A 9,875-nucleotide genomic window follows, 5' to 3' on the forward strand; every position below is an offset into this window, starting at 1 on the left:
TTTTGCACAGTGTCCGACTAGTGTCAAGCTATCCAGCAATTCTCATCCTGCAATTCTCTTTATAAAAATCTATCCTGCAATTCGTCATCCTGCAATTGCGTTTGGAAAACTACTTGAGCGACAATTTTATTTTTCTTTAAAATCATAGTTTTTGAGTTTTTTGTTCGAAAACAAGATTTATATAGAAAATCAAAGAATTTTATATCCCATTAACAAAATTCTAAATTTAGTTTGCAAATTTCTAACTCATATTTACGGTTTTGTAATTAGCATTTACAATAATATCATGATGACGATTCAAACAAAGTATTATCTTTTAATAAGTCAAGGATATGATTCGTATAAACCCATGTTTAACCCACATTTGCGATTTTCGAAACTCATATTAACGACTAAAAATATAGAATTTTGATGTAAAATAATTTTTTTCATGGTATACCTACAACACAACTTCTATTTGAAACTGGGTCACCCACTTGTTCAAAACGATTGCCCCGGTAGTTCTTTATGCCTAGGGATTATAGATTCTGTTATAATAAGTAGCTTTTGGGTAGTACTACAACGAGGGGCCAAAGAATTTCTGGGGTAAGCATTCCTAGAGGACAAAAATTGCGTCCGAAACACGGAAATAAAGCCAAATTCGGTAAAATACGCATTGGGGGCACCCACTTTCCGACCCATTGTCTCGGTAGTTCTTTATGGCTAGGCATTATAGACGCTGCCCTAAGGAATAGCTATTGGATAGTACTACAACGTGAGGGTGAAGAATTTCTGGGGTAAGCATTCTTAAAGGCCGAAAATTTCGTCCGTAACACGGAAAAAAAAGTCATATTTGATAAAATATGCACTGGGGTCACCCACTTGTTCAAAACCATTGCCCCGGCAGTTCTGTATGGCTAGGGATTATAGATTCTGCTCTAATGAATAGCTTTTGGGTAGTACTACGATGAGGGGCCAAAGAATTTCTGGGGTAAGCATTCCTAGAGGACGAAAATTGCGTCCGAAACATGGAAATAAAGCCAAATTCGATAAAATACGCATTGGGGGCACCCACTTTCCGACCCATTGTCTCGGTAGTTCTTTATGGCTAGGCATTATAGACGCTGCCCAAAGGAACAGCTATTGGATAGGACTACAACGTGAGGGTAAAGAATTTCTGGGGTAAGCATTCTTAAAGGCCGAAAATTTCGTCCGTAACACGGAAAAAAAAGTCATATTTGATAAAATATGCACTGGGGTCACCCACTTGTTCAAAACCATTGCCCCGGCAGTTCTGTATGGCTAGGGATTATAGATTCTGCTCTAATGAATAGCTTTTGGGTAGTACTACGATGAGGGGCCAAAGAATTTCTGGGGTAAGCATTCCTAGAGGACGAAAATTGCGTCCGAAACATGGAAATAAAGCCAAATTCGATAAAATACGCATTGGGGGCACCCACTTTCCGACCCATTGTCTCGGTAGTTCTTTATGGCTAGGCATTATAGACGCTGCCCAAAGGAACAGCTATTGGATAGGACTACAACGTGAGGGTAAAGAATTTCTGGGGTAAGCATTCTTAAAGGCCGAAAATTTCGTCCGTAACACGGAAAAAAAAGTCATATTTGATAAAATATGCACTGGGGTCACCCACTTGTTCAAAACCATTGCCCCGGCAGTTCTGTATGGCTAGGGATTATAGATTCTGCTCTAATGAATAGCTTTTGGGTAGTACTACGATGAGGGGCCAAAGAATTTCTGGGGTAAGCATTCCTAGAGGACGAAAATTGCGTCCGAAACATGGAAATAAAGCCAAATTCGATAAAATACGCATTGGGGGCACCCACTTTCCGACCCATTGTCTCGGTAGTTCTTTATGGCTAGGCATTATAGACGCTGCCCAAAGGAACAGCTATTGGATAGGACTACAACGTGAGGGTAAAGAATTTCTGGGGTAAGCATTCTTAAAGGCCGAAAATTTCGTCCGTAACACGGAAAAAAAAGTCATATTTGATAAAATATGCACTGGGGTCACCCACTTGTTCAAAACCATTGCCTTGGCAGTTCTGTATGGCGAGGGATTATAGATTCTGCTCTAATGAATAGCTTTTGGGTAGTACTACGATGAGGGGCCAAAGAATTTCTGGGGTAAGCATTCCTAGAGGACGAAAATTGCGTCCGAAACATGGAAATAAAGCCAAATTCGATAAAATACGCATTGGGGGCACCCACTTTCCGACCCATTGTCTCGGTAGTTCTTTATGGCTAGGCATTATAGACGCTGCCCAAAGGAACAGCTATTGGATAGGACTACAACGTGAGGGTAAAGAATTTCTGGGGTAAGCATTCTTAAAGGCCGAAAATTTCGTCCGTAACACGGAAAAAATAGTCATATTTGATAAAATATGCACTGGGGTCACCCACTTGTTCAAAACCATTGCCCCGGCAGTTCTGTATGGCTAGGGATTATAGATTCTGTTCTAATGAATAGCTTTTGGGTAGTACTACGATGAGGGGCCAAAGAATTTCTGGGGTAAGCATTCCTAGAGGACGAAAATTGCGTCCGAAACATGGAAATAAAGCCAAATTCGATAAAATACGCATTGGGGGCACCCACTTTCCGACCCATTGTCTCGGTAGTTCTTTATGGCTAGGCATTATAGACGCTGCCCAAAGGAACAGCTATTGGATAGGACTACAACGTGAGGGTAAAGAATTTCTGGGGTAAGCATTCTTAAAGGCCGAAAATTTCGTCCGTAACACGGAAAAAAAAGTCATATTTGATAAAATATGCACTGGGGTCACCCACTTGTTCAAAACCATTGCCTCGGCAGTTCTGTATGGCTAGGGATTATAGATTCTGCTCTAATGAATAGCTTTTGGGTAGTACTACGATGAGGGGCCAAAGAATTTCTGGGGTAAGCATTCCTAGAGGACGAAAATTGCGTCCGAAACATGGAAATAAAGCCAAATTCGATAAAATACGCATTGGGGGCACCCACTTTCCGACCCATTGTCTCGGTAGTTCTTTATGGCTAGGCATTATAGACGCTGCCCAAAGGAACAGCTATTGGATAGGACTACAACGTGAGGGTAAAGAATTTCTGGGGTAAGCATTCTTAAAGGCCGAAAATTTCGTCCGTAACACGGAAAAAAAAGTCATATTTGATAAAATATGCACTGGGGTCACCCACTTGTTCAAAACCATTGCCCCGGCAGTTCTGTATGGCTAGGGATTATAGATTCTGCTCTAATGAATAGCTTTTGGGTAGTACTACGATGAGGGGCCAAAGAATTTCTGGGGTAACCATTCCTAGAGGACGAAAATTGCGTCCGAAACATGGAAATAAAGCCAAATTCGATAAAATACGCATTGGGGGCACCCACTTTCCGACCCATTGTCTCGGTAGTTCTTTATGGCTAGGCATTATAGACGCTGCCCAAAGGAACAGCTATTGGATAGGACTACAACGTGAGGGTAAAGAATTTCTGGGGTAAGCATTCTTAAAGGCCGAAAATTTCGTCCGTAACACGGAAAAAAAAGTCATATTTGATAAAATATGCACTGGGGTCACCCACTTGTTCAAAACCATTGCCCCGGCAGTTCTGTATGGCTAGGGATTATAGATTCTGCTCTAATGAATAGCTTTTGGGTAGTACTACGATGAGGGGCCAAAGAATTTCTGGGGTAAGCATTCCTAGAGGACGAAAATTGCGTCCGAAACATGGAAATAAAGCCAAATTCGATAAAATACGCATTGGGGGCACCCACTTTCCGACCCATTGTCTCGGTAGTTCTTTATGGCTAGGCATTATAGACGCTGCCCAAAGGAACAGCTATTGGATAGGACTACAACGTGAGGGTAAAGAATTTCTGGGGTAAGCATTCTTAAAGGCCGAAAATTTCGTCCGTAACACGGAAAAAAAAGTCATATTTGATAAAATATGCACTGGGGTCACCCACTTGTTCAAAACCATTGCCCCGGCAGTTCTGTATGGCTAGGGATTATAGATTCTGCTCTAATGAATAGCTTTTGGGTAGTACTACGATGAGGGGCCAAAGAATTTCTGGGGTAAGCATTCCTAGAGGACGAAAATTGCGTCCGAAACATGGAAATAAAGCCAAATTCGATAAAATACGCATTGGGGGCACCCACTTTCCGACCCATTGTCTCGGTAGTTCTTTATGGCTAGGCATTATAGACGCTGCCCAAAGGAACAGCTATTGGATAGGACTACAACGTGAGGGTAAAGAATTTCTGGGGTAAGCATTCTTAAAGGCCGAAAATTTCGTCCGTAACACGGAAAAAAAAGTCATATTTGATAAAATATGCACTGGGGTCACCCACTTGTTCAAAACCATTGCCCCGGCAGTTCTGTATGGCTAGGGATTATAGATTCTGCTCTAATGAATAGCTTTTGGGTAGTACTACGATGAGGGGCCAAAGAATTTCTGGGGTAAGCATTCCTAGAGGACGAAAATTGCGTCCGAAACATGGAAATAAAGCCAAATTCGATAAAATACGCATTGGGGGCACCCACTTTCCGACCCATTGTCTCGGTAGTTCTTTATGGCTAGGCATTATAGACGCTGCCCAAAGGAACAGCTATTGGATAGGACTACAACGTGAGGGTAAAGAATTTCTGGGGTAAGCATTCTTAAAGGCCGAAAATTTCGTCCGTAACACGGAAAAAAAAGTCATATTTGATAAAATATGCACTGGGGTCACCCACTTGTTCAAAACCATTGCCCCGGCAGTTCTGTATGGCTAGGGATTATAGATTCTGCTCTAATGAATAGCTTTTGGGTAGTACTACGATGAGGGGCCAAAGAATTTCTGGGGTAAGCATTCCTAGAGGACGAAAATTGCGTCCGAAACATGGAAATAAAGCCAAATTCGATAAAATACGCATTGGGGGCACCCACTTTCCGACCCATTGTCTCGGTAGTTCTTTATGGCTAGGCATTATAGACGCTGCCCAAAGGAACAGCTATTGGATAGGACTACAACGTGAGGGTAAAGAATTTCTGGGGTAAGCATTCTTAAAGGCCGAAAATTTCGTCCGTAACACGGAAAAAAAAGTCATATTTGATAAAATATGCACTGGGGTCACCCACTTGTTCAAAACCATTGCCCCGGCAGTTCTGTATGGCTAGGGATTATAGATTCTGCTCTAATGAATAGCTTTTGGGTAGTACTACGATGAGGGGCCAAAGAATTTCTGGGGTAAGCATTCCTAGAGGACGAAAATTGCGTCCGAAACATGGAAATAAAGCCAAATTCGATAAAATACGCATTGGGGGCACCCACTTTCCGACCCATTGTCTCGGTAGTTCTTTATGGCTAGGCATTATAGACGCTGCCCAAAGGAACAGCTATTGGATAGGACTACAACGTGAGGGTAAAGAATTTCTGGGGTAAGCATTCTTAAAGGCCGAAAATTTCGTCCGTAACACGGAAAAAAAAGTCATATTTGATAAAATATGCACTGGGGTCACCCACTTGTTCAAAACCATTGCCCCGGCAGTTCTGTATGGCTAGGGATTATAGATTCTGCTCTAATGAATAGCTTTTGGGTAGTACTACGATGAGGGGCCAAAGAATTTCTGGGGTAAGCATTCCTAGAGGACGAAAATTGCGTCCGAAACATGGAAATAAAGCCAAATTCGATAAAATACGCATTGGGGGCACCCACTTTCCGACCCATTGTCTCGGTAGTTCTTTATGGCTAGGCATTATAGACGCTGCCCAAAGGAACAGCTATTGGATAGGACTACAACGTGAGGGTAAAGAATTTCTGGGGTAAGCATCCTAAAGGCCGAAAATTTCGTCCGTAACACGGAAAAAAAAGTCATATTTGATAAAATATGCACTGGGGTCACCCACTTGTTCAAAACCATTGCCCCGGCAGTTCTGTATGGCTAGGGATTATAGATTCTGCTCTAATGAATAGCTTTTGGGTAGTACTACGATGAGGGGCCAAAGAATTTCTGGGGTAAGCATTCCTAGAGGACGAAAATTGCGTCCGAAACATGGAAATAAAGCCAAATTCGATAAAATACGCATTGGGGGCACCCACTTTCCGACCCATTGTCTCGGTAGTTCTTTATGGCTAGGCATTATAGACGCTGCCCAAAGGAACAGCTATTGGATAGGACTACAACGTGAGGGTAAAGAATTTCTGGGGTAAGCATTCTTAAAGGCCGAAAATTTCGTCCGTAACACGGAAAAAAAAGTCATATTTGATAAAATATGCACTGGGGTCACCCACTTGTTCAAAACCATTGCCCCGGCAGTTCTGTATGGCTAGGGATTATAGATTCTGCTCTAATGAATAGCTTTTGGGTAGTACTACGATGAGGGGCCAAAGAATTTCTGGGGTAAGCATTCCTAGAGGACGAAAATTGCGTCCGAAACATGGAAATAAAGCCAAATTCGATAAAATACGCATTGGGGGCACCCACTTTCCGACCCATTGTCTCGGTAGTTCTTTATGGCTAGGCATTATAGACGCTGCCCAAAGGAACAGCTATTGGATAGGACTACAACGTGAGGGTAAAGAATTTCTGGGGTAAGCATTCTTAAAGGCCGAAAATTTCGTCCGTAACACGGAAAAAAAAGTCATATTTGATAAAATATGCACTGGGGTCACCCACTTGTTCAAAACCATTGCCCCGGCAGTTCTGTATGGCTAGGGATTATAGATTCTGCTCTAATGAATAGCTTTTGGGTAGTACTACGATGAGGGGCCAAAGAATTTCTGGGGTAAGCATTCCTAGAGGACGAAAATTGCGTCCGAAACATGGAAATAAAGCCAAATTCGATAAAATACGCATTGGGGGCACCCACTTTCCGACCCATTGTCTCGGTAGTTCTTTATGGCTAGGCATTATAGACGCTGCCCAAAGGAACAGCTATTGGATAGGACTACAACGTGAGGGTAAGGAATTTCTGGGGTAAGCATTCTTAAAGGCCGAAAATTTCGTCCGTAACACGGAAAAAAAAGTCATATTTGATAAAATATGCACTGGGGTCACCCACTTGTTCAAAACCATTGCCCCGGCAGTTCTGTATGGCTAGGGATTATAGATTCTGCTCTAATGAATAGCTTTTGGGTAGTACTACGATGAGGGGCCAAAGAATTTCTGGGGTAAGCATTCCTAGAGGACGAAAATTGCGTCCGAAACATGGAAATAAAGCCAAATTCGATAAAATACGCATTGGGGGCACCCACTTTCCGACCCATTGTCTCGGTAGTTCTTTATGGCTAGGCATTATAGACGCTGCCCAAAGGAACAGCTATTGGATAGGACTACAACGTGAGGGTAAAGAATTTCTGGGGTAAGCATTCTTAAAGGCCGAAAATTTCGTCCGTAACACGGAAAAAAAAGTCATATTTGATAAAATATGCACTGGGGTCACCCACTTGTTCAAAACCATTGCCCCGGCAGTTCTGTATGGCTAGGGATTATAGATTCTGCTCTAATGAATAGCTTTTGGGTAGTACTACGATGAGGGGCCAAAGAATTTCTGGGGTAAGCATTCCTAGAGGACGAAAATTGCGTCCGAAACATGGAAATAAAGCCAAATTCGATAAAATACGCATTGGGGGCACCCACTTTCCGACCCATTGTCTCGGTAGTTCTTTATGGCTAGGCATTATAGACGCTGCCCAAAGGAACAGCTATTGGATAGGACTACAACGTGAGGGTAAAGAATTTCTGGGGTAAGCATTCTTAAAGGCCGAAAATTTCGTCCGTAACACGGAAAAAAAAGTCATATTTGATAAAATATGCACTGGGGTCACCCACTTGTTCAAAACCATTGCCCCGGCAGTTCTGTATGGCTAGGGATTATAGATTCTGCTCTAATGAATAGCTTTTGGGTAGTACTACGATGAGGGGCCAAAGAATTTCTGGGGTAAGCATTCCTAGAGGACGAAAATTGCGTCCGAAACATGGAAATAAAGCCAAATTCGATAAAATACGCATTGGGGGCACCCACTTTCCGACCCATTGTCTCGGTAGTTCTTTATGGCTAGGCATTATAGACGCTGCCCAAAGGAACAGCTATTGGATAGGACTACAACGTGAGGGTAAAGAATTTCTGGGGTAAGCATTCTTAAAGGCCGAAAATTTCGTCCGTAACACGGAAAAAAAAGTCATATTTGATAAAATATGCACTGGGGTCACCCACTTGTTCAAAACCATTGCCCCGGCAGTTCTGTATGGCTAGGGATTATAGATTCTGCTCTAATGAATAGCTTTTGGGTAGTACTACGATGAGGGGCCAAAGAATTTCTGGGGTAAGCATTCCTAGAGGACGAAAATTGCGTCCGAAACATGGAAATAAAGCCAAATTCGATAAAATACGCATTGGGGGCACCCACTTTCCGACCCATTGTCTCGGTAGTTCTTTATGGCTAGGCATTATAGACGCTGCCCAAAGGAACAGCTATTGGATAGGACTACAACGTGAGGGTAAAGAATTTCTGGGGTAAGCATTCTTAAAGGCCGAAAATTTCGTCCGTAACACGGAAAAAAAAGTCATATTTGATAAAATATGCACTGGGGTCACCCACTTGTTCAAAACCATTGCCCCGGCAGTTCTGTATGGCTAGGGATTATAGATTCTGCTCTAATGAATAGCTTTTGGGTAGTACTACGATGAGGGGCCAAAGAATTTCTGGGGTAAGCATTCCTAGAGGACGAAAATTGCGTCCGAAACATGGAAATAAAGCCAAATTCGATAAAATACGCATTGGGGGCACCCACTTTCCGACCCATTGTCTCGGTAGTTCTTTATGGCTAGGCATTATAGACGCTGCCCAAAGGAACAGCTATTGGATAGGACTACAACGTGAGGGTAAAGAATTTCTGGGGTAAGCATTCTTAAAGGCCGAAAATTTCGTCCGTAACACGGAAAAAAAAGTCATATTTGATAAAATATGCACTGGGGTCACCCACTTGTTCAAAACCATTGCCCCGGCAGTTCTGTATGGCTAGGGATTATAGATTCTGCTCTAATGAATAGCTTTTGGGTAGTACTACGATGAGGGGCCAAAGAATTTCTGGGGTAAGCATTCCTAGAGGACGAAAATTGCGTCCGAAACATGGAAATAAAGCCAAATTCGATAAAATACGCATTGGGGGCACCCACTTTCCGACCCATTGTCTCGGTAGTTCTTTATGGCTAGGCATTATAGACGCTGCCCAAAGGAACAGCTATTGGATAGGACTACAACGTGAGGGTAAAGAATTTCTGGGGTAAGCATTCTTAAAGGCCGAAAATTTCGTCCGTAACACGGAAAAAAAAGTCATATTTGATAAAATATGCACTGGGGTCACCCACTTGTTCAAAAACCATTGCCCCGGCAGTTCTGTATGGCTAGGGATTATAGATTCTGCTCTAATGAATAGCTTTTGGGTAGTACTACGATGAGGGGCCAAAGAATTTCTGGGGTAAGCATTCCTAGAGGACGAAAATTGCGTCCGAAACATGGAAATAAAGCCAAATTCGATAAAATACGCATTGGGGGCACCCACTTTCCGACCCATTGTCTCGGTAGTTCTTTATGGCTAGGCATTATAGACGCTGCCCAAAGGAACAGCTATTGGATAGGACTACAACGTGAGGGTAAAGAATTTCTGGGGTAAGCATTCTTAAAGGCCGAAAATTTCGTCCGTAACACGGAAAAAAAAGTCATATTTGATAAAATATGCACTGGGGTCACCCACTTGTTCAAAAACCATTGCCCCGGCAGTTCTGTATGGCTAGGGATTATAGATTCTGCTCTAATGAATAGCTTTTGGGTAGTACTACGATGAGGGGCCAAAGAATTTCTGGGGTAAGCATTCCTAGAGGACGAAAATTGCGTCCGAAACATGGAAATAAAG

Source organism: Mytilus californianus, unplaced genomic scaffold (assembly GCF_021869535.1).
Source record: "Mytilus californianus isolate M0D057914Y unplaced genomic scaffold, xbMytCali1.0.p SCAF_115, whole genome shotgun sequence".
Lineage (NCBI taxonomy): Eukaryota > Metazoa > Mollusca > Bivalvia > Mytilida > Mytilidae > Mytilus > Mytilus californianus.